The sequence below is a fragment of the Pygoscelis adeliae genome, unplaced genomic scaffold (genome assembly GCF_000699105.1).
Source record: "Pygoscelis adeliae isolate BGI_AS28 unplaced genomic scaffold, ASM69910v1 Scaffold160, whole genome shotgun sequence".
NCBI classification, from domain to species: Eukaryota; Metazoa; Chordata; class Aves; order Sphenisciformes; family Spheniscidae; genus Pygoscelis; species Pygoscelis adeliae.
In genome coordinates this window covers 7717695-7728844 of record NW_008824035.1, presented here as the reverse complement: position 1 = coordinate 7728844, position 11150 = coordinate 7717695, and the positions used below count along the sequence as shown (strand labels likewise).

At 37.4% G+C, this 11150-nt stretch overlaps 1 protein-coding gene across 1 annotated transcript in view; it reads left to right on the top strand.

Annotated features, from left to right (window-relative positions):
- OSBPL6 (oxysterol binding protein-like 6) overlaps positions 1 to 11150 on the top strand; it is a 51325-nt gene that overhangs the window by 1298 nt on the left and 38877 nt on the right. The gene's annotated exons all lie outside the window — the stretch shown is intronic.

Sequence of the window (11150 nt, the reverse complement as noted above, 5' to 3'; positions counted from 1 at the left end):
TACAGTCTGGCCCCAGCATCAGTGGGAGCACTTCAGAAAGTATCAGAGCTACCCACTAGATTTCAGATAGGTTGTTACATGTATATTTACAAATGCAAAGGCTGATACTGAAAGTTTGATTAGAACAGAAACATACTTTAAAACTTTGATCCATGGAAACCTTGAACACTAAACCAGCTTCTGAGTTAGTTTAACATCATCATGTTTAAAAAAGAAATGTACAAAATGTAAGAATATAATAACTTTATAATTTAAAATATTGTGAAAATATTTCATTGATGCAATACTGGCTTCTTCTCATCTTGACAGGGAAAAGAGACAGGAAAAGAACTTAACTAATTTTTTGTTGTGGTATGCATTTACTTGAATCACCGTAGCTTAAGAACATTTTCCCAGCTACTTGTATGCCAGCTGTGACACTATTTTCTCAGCTTGCTGCTGAAGTAGTTTTTTCCCTTACCTGACTTATAAAAATTTTGAAAACTGAGAATTTTGATGAAAACTGTAACATTTACAGCTTTGAATGTAAGTAGTCTCGCCGTAAAGTATGTTTAAAACGTGAAACCAGGAGAAGAATTCTGATGTGTGTTTGATAACAGGCAGGAAATGTATCTGGCATTTTTTTAATCATTTCCGTTGCTTTTCAGTGAAACCAAAAATGGTGTTCTCACAGGTGACAAGTATTTTCCCTTTCATGCTGTACAGGATTTGGGATAGCTGTACTCAGTTAAGTCCTGGTTAGCATATGATCTCCTCTTAATTTTTCATTAGTTCCATCTGGAGCAAGAATTTTCACATCTTTTGTTTAAAGCATCAGTATATTTTATCTCCCGCATTTAAACACAAAGAAGGTGAATGCAAAACTTGTAGGAGTGCTGAGCTCAGCTAAGAGCATATCCTCTGAGTTCTCTTTGTAACTAGGTAGTTTGGTACGATCATGCAAGTGAGAATTAAAAAAAAATAAAAAAAATTACCTTTGGGGAATATGTTTTACCATAAGTCTAATGGGTACCATATCTGTTACCACAGCAACGGGGTAGAGCAAGGTATACCTGTCATCATAATGAAATGGATGCTTAACTTTAAGTCCATATTTGGTCACTGAAACGTGAAGCATGATTTTAAAATAATGCTGAAGAGGTCGATGGTGTGATGCATCCAGAGCTCTCTTGGATCCAGTAATGTCTTATGATGCTTAGCAAGTACATTTAGGCACGTAAATGTGGACTGGAAAGGCTGCTGCTAGGCATTCATTTTTTTGCCTTAGTGCTTTCAGTGTTAAAGGCAGAGAAATATCCAGGAGAATGAATGGATGGGCAATTTCTTCTGCAGTGAAACTGAGCTACAGCGTGCAACACAGCGTGAGGTGCAATGGTACTATAACCAGGGAAATAAGCATACAAATGTTTCCTTTGTGCATGTAGATACAGTAAATCAACCAGCTTCATTGTACCATATACTGTAATGATTGTATTTCTAATTTCTTTCCTTGCTTGTGGCATAATTTGGACATGTTTTGGTTTTCATAGGCTTTCCCCTAAACAAAATGATAGCTAGGGGGTAGGGGATTTTGGTTTGGGGGCTGTTGGGTTTTACTTTAAAAAGGCTTGAAAATTCTGTCTTGCTGCTTCCTTGGACTCTTCATAGCAGCTAGGAGAAAAGCACCCTTCCTGAAGGGATAATATGTATGGATATGGAAAGTGATGTGACTGGATGAAGTGTCAATGTAGCTTTCATTGTCATATGTGAGGATAACACTTGATATTTTTAGATGTTTAATGACTGAAGTCTTCTCATCATATAATTCTTGTCAAAGGCATACCAGCAATTATGGAACAGTTTCCCAATAAATCATGGCGCAGGAAGCTGAATGAGTGTGAACATGACTACGATAAATCATTTCAGGGGGAGTGGAAAATGTCGTGCTGTATATAATGCTGGCATTTTAATGTAGCTTTCTTATTTGTGCAATATACATCACCTAAGAGAATTAGCAGTCAGCAAAAGCTTTGACATTGCCAATTTGCAGGCTCCATGACTAAGTAATTGATAAATGAACAGACTACTGAAGCCAGCAATAACCAAAAAACTGGGTTTAGATTTTTGTCATCGTAGGAACTTTAGCGTCATTCATTTTCATCAAAATTGTTGTTGATTTGGACTATTAGATAGAAGAAGGCCCAGGACCAACCTGTTTTGTTTAACCCCTGGGCTGAGCAGGGTGGCAGGGCAGTTGTGTTGTCCTTGATAAGGAATACTTTAGAATGGAGCAGCAGCAGTTTTTCCTACTGTGGAGTTGTTGCAGAGTGTAGAACCCCTGTCGTTTCCACTGTCAGAGGATGTCCTGAACAAAACTAAGAGTCCCCTTAACAAAGGTGAGCATAAAAACTGCAGTTTGGACAGCCTTTTTTGTGGGCCATGCTGGAAAGAGAGATTCTTATTTTTCATCCCTCATGAAACTCTGAAAAGGCTAGTCATATTCTGTTGTGCAACAAAAAGGAGGAAAACTAACACTGTTTTTAGAAAGTACAGCTGAATATGATAAGTCATATGTTGTGTATTCAGTTTGATGGGTGTAAATTCTTTATAAATATTCCATATTTTATTCATTGACTAAGTATGCAAGTCATACTGCAGAATGTAATACGTTATATATTCTCTGCAATGCATGGGTAGTAATAGTGTGCTGAGAAGGCAGAAAGAAGTAAATACGTTAGAGGGTTAACAATGTACAGTTTGGTAAATTGAGGCCTGACCCCAGGCTATTAAACAGAGGGAATGATACAGAAGGAGAGTAATAATAATGAAACTGTGAACAAAGGAGAGATTTTGACTTTTCTGACCACCATCTAAAGGGTAGCTAATACATGATGTGAAGTGGATTTTAAACGCGAGGATTTCTCTTCCAGTGTCTCAATTTTCTTTTTGGTCTTTTAGGGGGGAGGGATGATCAGCTGTTATCTCTTTCTCTCTCTGTTTCTCTTTGCCAGATTGCTGTTTCAACAAATCCTTGGTTCTTTTCCCGCACAGCAAACACAAAAGGAGAAAAGCTTTTAGTCCTATTGCATTTAGCCTTGTGTGGTTACCTTTCTACTAGGAGAGCTTTCATATTTCAAATTACTATTGTCTTTCAGCCATATGTAAACAGTGAAGGATAGGGGCTTTGAAGGAAAAAAAAAAAAAGGTTTTCCAGAGCAGCAATCATCTGCTTTTCAGATTTTAATGTGGTTTGTTTTTTTTTTCTTCCTGTAAGAGCAATATTGACTAATAGGAGAAGGGGTGTATTCAAGGGATGCACAAAGGGCTGAGTTTGGGCTGATGTTTACCTGACCTTGAAATTTAGGAGCAGAGTGTGATTCCAAAGTCAAGGCTCTGGTCTTGCCTAGAGGTCTGTGCTGGAAAACACCTAGTTAGCTTTTTATAACCACTATTTTTTAATTGTCAAAGTAGTCTCCTGAAAGCAGTATTTCCTAAGGTGGGTAGCACCATTTTGTAGATTTAAAGGCTTTAATGATGATGGAAGGATCGAGTCATTTGTCTGCAGCAACCTTAACCAAACCTTAGTTTACAGAGTAACTGGAAGACTAAAAAAATTACTGCAGTAGGTAAATCTGGGGGTGAAATGTATGGTACCTAAAAAAAGGACTAATAATCGTTATTTGCCTATAGGGATGCAGCAGAAATCTAGGCCTCACGGTGCTATCCACCGTATTAAGCATGTAAAATGGCAACCGGTAGCATAAAGTGCTGGTTATATGAGACAGACATAGATTGGGAGCAGAAGAAGAGAGAGGTGACTTGTCTGTTGTCTCTTTCATCAACTAATGATAAAGCACAATGAGAAGAGGTGTGCATAATAGGAAAATATCATGGGTTCTGTGTCAATTCTAGAGTTTCATGCTTTCAGCTAACATTACAAAGAGTAAAAGTAGAATTATGAAGGGGAAGTCTCTTGGCTAAGAAAACCACCATCAAGTTTTTCCCAGGAGATAATGAGCTGCAAATTTTTCATAGATGTACCGCAGGAACCATCAGGTTCTGTGAAGCTGAGTTCACATGGGCAATCCGCATGCCACAGCAAGTGAGGGGTGCAGGAGGGAGAAGTAAGAAGTGCCAGGAGTGGAGTACCTAGCTGTACAGTGTAGAAAGCAAAAGGTACTTGATTTAGGGAGTGCGAGTCTTGGTCAGGAAATGAATAGGAGAAAGAAATGAGTAGGGGAGAGAGGACTGGGTGGGCCAAATGCTTCATGAGGTTGTGGGACATGAAACTAAGAAGCAAAGACTGGTTTGTAGGGAGAACAGCTGGCTGAAAAAGTAAGGGCAGAGTAGAGAGAAGGAAAGCAAGGGGACAGGTGGGTTTTTTGTGACCAGGAGTATCTGGGAGAGCTGGTTGATGTGTAGAAGGTGAGGGGGGGGAAGTTGCAAACAATCTTTTATTCTAACTGGTTGGTGTTTAAGAAGATCTTTTTGTGTGATTATTCTAAGCAATAGCAGATTGATTTTTTTTTTACCTGTCCCATAGAAAAAGCGGTCTAGTATTTGAGACCGAAGCTACTTAATGCAAAATGCTAGGGCTTAAAATGAGACACCTGCTGTTGCTATTGCTTTGGCTCCTGTTGCTGCTACACCTTTCCTGGCAGCTCAAGGGGAAGTAGAGAGCAGTGGCAATGGGAGCGGTCATGGCAGGAGCAGCTGTGGTGGCAGCAGCTATGGGATTTCAGCCACTAGTGCTTTTCCCTTGGTAGGCTAGGTTGGCAGGGTAAGGTCCATCATATACACCGATCCATCTTGCCTGCTGGAAATTAAAGTCCTTTGGAAGAGCCTCTCTCTTTTCATTGTCCTATTTCATTTAGCATTTTTGGTGCTTTTTCTGGGAGACTGAGAACAATTAGATGTGTGAGAGTTTGTGAAGGGATAGGAGGGAGTATTCATGTTCACGTAGTTTAATTTTTTTGGTTTTAAAGTATTGATATACCTCAAACTCAACTTTCTCTTTGTTTATGACCAGTTACGATCAGTGACACAATATCAAGGACGCTTTTGTGGCTTCATTATAGATTTCTGCCTCATAAATAATGACAATATAATCGATTGGCATTTTTACCGTGCCTGCCTATCTGTCCAGTGTGCCTCAGCCAGTGTTGCTCATACAAGATTGCAATATAATATAACATATATTCCAAGTGGAAGTGAAGCCTGAGTGCGTCTATATCCCTCTCCGTGAGTTTAAAAGAAAGGAAGGAGAGGATGGACAGTTGTCTGGTAGATATGGTACAGACCTGAGAACATGCAGCCTTATTCCTAGCTTTGCTCTGTAGCAAACTGTAGACTTTTAAGAGCATTTGTACTTCTCAGTAGTTTGTGAGAATTATTTCAATAATAATTATTAATCTCTTTGAGATTAATCTTTGAGAGTTTCAAACTGAAGATGCTACTAAATGCCAAGTACTGTTATAACAGTGATGTAATTCTCTTTTGCTCTCTTTCCTAATTAACTCTCTTCACATAATACAGTTGAAGCAGCAGTAGAGCAGGAAGTGTTAAATAAGTACTTTAAAAGCAACAACTCACCGGAGCAAGCAAATGTTCTGAGGGAGCCAAAGAATGAAGTGGCAAAATTGTTAACAAAAACATGCAATTATTCTTTAAATTGGTCAGCTGCTGTTACTTTACAACTTTTTTTTTTTCTGTGCCTTTAATAGAGTCTGAAAATGTTCCTTAGGTTCAGGAAGTAGTAGGTATTACTTCAGTATCTGAAAAAATATCTGAAACAATGTAACTTATGAAGCTGTAGAACACCCATGAGAATGTTACATTAAGCTTGTACGTTTTAAAAAAAATGAATGTTCATACAATCCAAGTGTCCTCAAGCATTGATTGGTATTATCATAATATGCACTCATTTTCTAACTGCAACTTGATCTAAAATGAGCTGTCTGGGATCAGTGAGGAACAGGTGTGTACACACACATGTGTGCGCAAATTCAGAGGGAAGAAGTGCAACTCTTCTGAAGTGCCATTTAGGATTTCTGGGAAACAAGTTTTTTTCCTTCCTTTTTTGTTTTAACTATATCAGCACTAATAAAATTAATTGCTAGCCTGAGACTATTTAGCGAAATATCTATCCTTTTAATTGTGATTATTCAATAGTCATAAAAAATGTGTGTGTCATTAGCAAACATTTGAATTCTGTCTGTCAGATATTGTGAATTTATCTGTTTGCTCTGTTTTGAGATAAGCGTGTCAAAATCTAAAGTGCGAAAGGAGAAGGTTGTCATTAAAGACTCAGGCTGCTACTTGGTGGTCGTTCCAAACCATCGCTTGGGCAAAGAGAAGATTGCCGTTACAATGATAGCTCTTTTCTGCTTTATCCAGTTGTGCTAATACTTCCCTCCAAGAAGCTCTTCAGAGGAACAAGAGCTTATTTCTCTTCAGAGTTCGTCAAAAAGCACCTTGAAAAGCAAAGGCTTCTCCGCTTCCAGAGCCTAAAAGCATTGATGTGAAGTGCTATGTACAATACAAAGCTGGCGTTCCAGAAAGGGCTGACAGAGAGCTCCTGAGCTAACAAATCCTTGGCATTTCTGTAACACAAGAAGTGTTTATTTTACGTATCCCAGAAAAGAAGTAGAGACATGCATACTTGTATGTTATTAATATGCTACAGACCTGCTGCTTTAGATATACTTGTCTTTCAGTAAAAAGGCTACAAAGAGAAAATGTTGCTCTTAAGCATGTTTCTGTATAAGACAAGCATGTGCTACAAGAAGAAAAAAAAAAGATTAACTACATGTGCTATTCATAAAGTATTATTAAGTTCATTGTCTGTTGGTTGATAGCTGAGATTGTTGAAAACAGCTATGGAGCAGTGTCAATAGGAGAGGCTGAGGATGAGAATAGGACCATGGTTGCTTTATACAAATTTAAAAAAACGTGCTAGAAGAAAGAAAGGAGAAATACATTTATGGAGACATGGTTGTTTTGCTTTGTACTCACCCTTCTCTCACAATGATATTCAAGACTCTGCATTTATTCCAGCATCAACAGAAGGAAAGCCAGAGCTGACTGAGAAGCAGCCTAAGATAAAAGCAAGTTTCAAGGTTGTTCCCTTTGCAAATAATATTGCAGATTAAGTCAGCATATATCACAGCATTGTTTAAAAGATAGTAAAAACTGGTGTGTCTGCAGTCAAATCTGTGTCTACCTTATTACTGCTGCTGTATTTCAGATAGCTGGAGAATATTATGGTTTTAGTTGAGAGAAAGTGATTAAGCATTGCACTTCATACTAAACGGAATTCAAATAAGAACGCAGGTCTGTGCAGGGGTAGCCTGGTTGCAAAAAGAATGCCAGTGAATAGCAGATAATAAAAGATGCACTAGTTAGTCGTTTGGATTGAAAAAAAAACGACACAAAAAACCCAGACAGAAAAGCTCTATTTTGAATTACTGCTGAAGACTGCTGAATGCTGCGAGCAAACAAAATGACCCATCAAATCTTTTTCATTAATTAACTGTTAGCCACATGTTGTGCACATTTCTGAACTAAAGAGAGTCTATGTCCGATGTGAGTGATAAATTCCTCACCAGCTTGTCTTTTTCTTGGAAATGAATAGATTATAAATTAAAGAGAACTCATTGCGTTAAATATAATTCATTCCATTAAGTAATTAAGCAGCGAAGCAGAAAGGGGAGGCATGAGTGCCAGACTTGTCCTTCACTGGATTTCCTATGTCTGCTTACCCAATATCTCTATTCTTTCCTTGCCTTCTCTTTGAAAACAGTTGAATGTCTTTGAATGGGAAGTCAGATTCAGTTAAGAAATGTTAGGGTCTTCAGCCTCTGGCCTGATGGAGACCAGGTGCTCCATGTGCTAGTATTTGTTCTGGTGGATGAGGTGAATGGGTCACTGAACTCTTAACTGAGAAACGAAGTTGGCAAGATACATAGAAAGATACTGTAAAATACATTTTCCGTTCTTGCCCTCCAGAGAAGATAAGAATAGGAAACAACATCATATTGTTATTCTCTCCATCAGCTTCCTTCTCCCTCACACATCTTTGGGAAGCAACATGAAAAAAATGCAGGGCAGAATCAGCATTTGTGTTTCCTGTGTATAGGCTTGTTAGGGGCATTTTGGGGCAAATGTGTGCTCACATATATAATGCATGTTGTGAATAATCTCAAAGCTGAAGGAGGGATTGTAGTTAGGACTAAGATTTAGCAAGGGAATTACAGAGCAATTTCAGTTAAACTGGTAATCTTGTTGAATTAATTTCCAAGAGCACACAGAATTTGATGGTGCTGGTGTTTTTCTCCAGGACAAGCCAGCTATAGCGCACAGGTAATCCTGAAGCACGATGGAAGTCTGGAATGGAGCAATGCAGAGATTGATTTTGTCTGCCTGTATTCTTGGGATGAGAGGAGAGAGAGTACCAGGTTGATTGATACGCCCAAATTAATGGATTATTCATTTTTCTGTTCGATTGTAAACAAAACCCAGAAGCTGTATTGATCTGCCTCTTTTTTTCTTTTCTTTTCATGAGCTTTTTTTAACTGCTTCCTTTACCAACTCTGTTTTTCTTATTAAAAAAAAAAAAAGCCTTGATAATAACTTCAAGATCTAAATAACTTTTATTTCTGTGATGCTAAATAACTAAACTCCTGTGTTATAAAAATAGCTACTTTTCAAAATGTCAAATAATTGTGTAATTTCTAGCTGTAATTTTGCAGAAAAATAACATGCACTAATGGAAAACATTTTGCACCAAGTAATGTCTCTTCATATTATGCTAGAGACATGTCACAAATTTAAAGAAGTGATTTTATGTAATGTGTGGTGGTGGTCATGACAGAAAAGAATTGGAAAGCAGACATTTACGGACAACAAGACAACACTTCTTGAAGTAAGTAATGTAGAGAAGGCAATTTTGAAAATGTTCATTTTTTTATTTCCAAACAAATAGTTGAATAAGTCAGCATTCATTAAAGTGCTGTTAGCTAATAATGTATTTCTCAACTGAAGTGGAACTGTAATGACTGAGGGCTGATTAAAAAAAAATCAAAACACAAAACCGCCTTTGCCTTAAAATCACACGTTTGAAAATGTCACTGGAAATCTGGCAAGCCAAGGGCTGTTGGGTTACTCGACTCTAAATATTGTACAAAATGAATCTGCAGTTACATAACAACAAACTGCACTGGCTGCTACATATGAGACCTTCAGAACATCTGTGTTGGGCATTGCTCCATCTCAAGATGGAGGGATTCCTGCCTGCCAAACAAAACTGGCAAGAAAGTTGGGAATCGTCCTGATTATGCTAATCAAGCGGCATTTTAATCTTCCTTGGAGGAACAGATTTAGGTTTTCTGGTATGTTGTTTAATGTGATAACTGTGTGCATAAGTAGCATTTCATCTATTCAATGAAAAAACTTTATCATAGTTTATCATCGGTAACTTTGTGGTGCTCAGCTCAAACAAGCATATTAAATTATTCGACATGTAGTGTAGGAACTTGCGCTACATAAATACAAACGTTTTTCTCATCTGACTCGTAATAAACATTGGGCTAAGTAACAAGATTGGCCTTTCTTTGATAAAGCAGAAGATTTCAAAGCATAGATGACAAAGCTTTTGCTGGTTGGCCCTGGGGAATGTAGCAGGGAACATAATACTGCTGCTTTTCCACATTCTTCACTGTAAAATTAAATTAAAAGAAACTGAAAATAAATGCTGGTTATTGTTGCCTAGTGGCAGGGATGCTTATTAATCTCCACTGACAACAGAGACAATGCCCATATTTTCTTGTTCTCATTCACAGTTGCAAATTGAAAGAGAACAATGAAGGTCTGTGTGTTGCTCTGCAGCAAGATGTGGTCTGTGTTATATATGCTTTTATATGAATAGCTCTGTTTGTTTTCATTTAGATTGGTTGTGGTCCTTATGTACTTAGTTATCCGTATAAACAATAATATTTACTCTGCTGTTTGTATGTATTTTTATATTCCCTGATTGTTTCTGCTGTCACTTGTACCTGTGTAATCTTTTCTTCAGTGAATGTGAAGAAGCTTAATTGTGAACAAAATTTAATTGTCGTTTTCAGTTGAGAAAAAACTTACCCTTCTCAAAGGGTAATTGCAATTGCAAGTTTGTCATTGTGTCCTGCTACGTGTCCTGGAAATGAAACGGTTTTATTTCATGCTAAAGAGATACTACTGACATGTTGTGATATAGTTCTTACCAAATAATAATATGAGATGTAGCAAAATTTCACCAGAGAACGAAATGCAAATCCGAGCAGGTAAAATGTGGTTATCTTCTCCTGTAGCAAAAATGCTTTTTCTTTTGCCAAATATGAGTGAAACATTTCTGGAAAATCGGAAGACATTTTTAGATGTCTTTTAGGAATAGCAGTTTTTTCAGGACTAGTTGTGACATTATGTATTTCATTTTTGTACCATGCTTTGAAGATACAAAATTTTATAGTATTGTCATACGTAAAAACAGCTCTAGAAGTTTAGATCATTGTGTTCCATAAATGTTCACCAGCAAGCCTGTCAGCTGAGACCCAGTAACTGATCTTGTGAACACCTGTAATCTATTAAAAGCACTCATGTAATGAGTTACTTCACTGCAGTTGAGAAGCCAATAACAAAATGCTGATGTGTGATAATGAATATGTTAGAGGCAGTAATATCTTATGTGCAATGGTTTGCTTCAGACGTGACTGTAGGACAGTGCACGATACGTATACTCAGTGTCTTGTCTCTTAGCAGAAAGCGTAATAGGTCTAGGAGCACTTTGCATCTCTGTAGGTAAGAACTGCATGACTTGTCTTTCCTGGCTTTTTTTAGATCCCAGTCATTTCTAGGCTGAACAGAGTAATTAGTTTAAAAGCCAATAATAAAAAAAGAAAGAGAGGAAGGAAAGAGAGGTGTATTGCCTCAGAAGACAAACTATTTGTGCAGTTATGTCATGCATGGGTAGTACTTGGTCTGTTTTGAGCCATGATGCTGATATTTTATATACGGAATGTAATGATCAGTCATTCATTACTTAATATGTCTTTTTAAAAGTAACATTGAATGTTAAGTTGTTATCTGTAATTACCTTTTTTTTTTTTTTTTTTTTTTTTTTTTTTTTTTGGTTTTTC